Source organism: Chiloscyllium punctatum, unplaced genomic scaffold (genome assembly GCF_047496795.1).
Source record: "Chiloscyllium punctatum isolate Juve2018m unplaced genomic scaffold, sChiPun1.3 scaffold_812, whole genome shotgun sequence".
Taxonomy (NCBI): Eukaryota; Metazoa; Chordata; class Chondrichthyes; order Orectolobiformes; family Hemiscylliidae; genus Chiloscyllium; species Chiloscyllium punctatum.
In genome coordinates, this window is record NW_027310546.1 from 37,501 (window position 1) to 40,000 (window position 2,500).

A 2,500-nucleotide genomic window follows, 5' to 3' on the forward strand; every position below is an offset into this window, starting at 1 on the left:
GTACGCCCGTTTCCGTTTCAACTTGTCTCGCGAGGGTGGTTTCGGGGCCAGCAGGAGAGCTCGTCGGGGTAGCAGGCCCTGCAGCCGTGGTCACCGCCAAACCCCCACAACTCGAGCAAGTGAAAAAAAAAGTAACAGGAGCGAAAGCATCTCTGTCGGCTTGGGGGTACGCCCGTTTCCGTTTCAACTTGTCTCGCGAGGGTGGTTTCGGGGCCAGCAGGAGAGCTCGTCGGGGTAGCAGGCCCTGCAGCCGTGGTCACCGCCAAACCCCCACAACTCGAGCAAGTGAAAAAAAAAGTAACAAATAAGAAAGGATCGTCGGCTTGGGGGTACGCCCGTTTCCGTTTCAACTTGTCTCGCGAGGGTGGTTTCGGGGCCAGCAGGAGAGCTCGTCGGGGTAGCAGGCCCTGCAGCCGTGGTCACCGCCAAACCCCCACAACTCGAGCAAGTGAAAAAAAAAGTAACAAATAAGAAAGGATCGTCGGCTTGGGGGTACGCCCGTTTCCGTTTCAACTTGTCTCGCGAGGGTGGTTTCGGGGCCAGCAGGAGAGCTCGTCGGGGTAGCAGGCCCTGCAGCCGTGGTCACCGCCAAACCCCCACAACTCGAGCAAGTGAAAAAAAAAAGTAACAAATAAGAAAGGATCGTCGGCTTGGGGGTACGCCCGTTTCCGTTTCAACTTGTCTCGCGAGGGTGGTTTCGGGGCCAGCAGGAGAGCTCGTCGGGGTAGCAGGCCCTGCAGCCGTGGTCACCGCCAAACCCCCACAACTCGAGCAAGTGAAAAAAAAAAGTAACAAATAAGAAAGGATCTCTGTCGGCTTGGGGGTACGCCCGTTTCCGTTTCAACTTGTCTCGCGAGGGTGGTTTCGGGGCCAGCAGGAGAGCTCGTCGGGGTAGCAGGCCCTGCAGCCGTGGTCACCGCCAAATCGCCACAACTCGAGCAAGTGAAAAAAAAAGTAACAAATAAGAAAGGATCGTCGGCTTGGGGGTACGCCCGTTTCCGTTTCAACTTGTCTCGCGAGGGTGGTTTCGGGGCCAGCAGGAGAGCTCGTCGGGGTAGCAGGCCCTGCAGCCGTGGTCACCGCCAAACCCCCCACAACTGTTGGGCGCCTACCTGCGCGGGGCAGGAGGACACTTTCCGATTTCAAATCTCCGTTTGCCGAGTCCACCCCGAACGCACGCGGGCGGGCGGGTTCGCATCACCCTTCGTCACAAGGGGCGAAGCCCGTTCCACCGTCTCGTCAGTAGTGCCGACCGGTCTGTGATCGACGAGGGGAGCCACACCAGGTCCGGCCCTGCTGCTTGGCGGCACCGCGTCGTCGGGAGCTCGCGACAGACGGAGGGTTTCGGTGTACTCTCCAGCCACGGGAAACGAAGCCGGTGATGCAGGCGCCGGTCTTTCGCTCCCAAATCGGCTGGGTTTACATCGTTGCTATCTAGTCACGCTCCCTTCAAACCCGACGGGGTACCTATTCCCCTCACCCGTCTGTGCGTATACAGCCTCTTTGCACTTGCGGGATGGGGGTGGTGGTTTAAAGACTCTCGAGTTGCCGCCCGTCGGTCTCCGAGCTCCGTGCAGTAGTGATCCCCAGCGAACTGCCAGCAGGGCGAACGAGCGATCCCGCTCTCGGTCGGGGCGCCTGGCGTCGATCGGTGGTCGGTGGCTTGCGGGCAAGCTGCGCTGTGAGTGTGGGAACGAGTATGACGAGCCGTTGCCGCGACTCCCAGTCCACCTCGGCGGTGGCTGGGCCGGGCGGGCGTCTGCTCGGGCGAGTGCCGCCCCCGCCTCCTCGCAGGAAGTCCGCTCGCCGACACGCCGCCACGTGCACGCGTCAGTGACGCTGCCGAACCGATGGCCGGTGCCCGTTCCCGCCTCTGCTTTTCCTAGGGCAAAGCTGCTGCACGCCTCGTGATACTAGGCGGGCGACATGGTGGCGGTGATCCTGCCTCCGTCGCTGCGGTGCGTTGGGGCACGCATCGCCTCTTGGGCGCCCTGTCCTCCTCCCCCCAATAGACGTATGTTTCTGCGGGCCGCACCAGGATGGTGCTCCCCATCGCTTCACGCCACCCTGCTCCGCCCGCACGCCGGCGTGCAGGTGGCTGTAGCTCAAGGTGGGGAGCGTATGTGCGGTCCGGGTCGCTTTCCTCTGGCGAGGGAGAGACCTAAAACAAACTCAGACAACTCTTGACGGTGGATCACTCGGCTCGTGCGTCGATGACGAACGCAGCTAGCTGCGAGAATTAATGTGAATTGCAGGACACATTGATCATCGACACTTTGAACGCACTTTGCGGCCCCGGGTTCTTCCCGGGGCCACGCCTGTCTGAGGGTCGTTTGGCAATCAATCGCACTCGCCTTGGCTGGCGAGAGCGCGGCTGGGGTGTCGCAGAGGACCCGTCCTCTTTGTCCCCCTAAGTTCAGACTCCGGAGCCCTCCGGCGTCGGAGCGCTTGGCCTTTCCCCCCCACCCTGCACATTCCGTTCGTCAGGCTCGACGCCATC

General features: G+C 61.7%; 1 non-coding gene across 1 annotated transcript; it reads left to right on the forward strand.

Annotated features, from left to right (window-relative positions):
* The first annotated feature begins 2,178 nt into the window (after positions 1-2,178).
* LOC140474016 (5.8S ribosomal RNA) lies at positions 2,179-2,332 on the forward strand. Its single transcript, XR_011958783.1, has one exon. It is a non-coding gene; the product is annotated as a 5.8S ribosomal RNA (ribosomal RNA).
* The last annotated feature ends 168 nt before the right edge of the window (positions 2,333-2,500 follow it).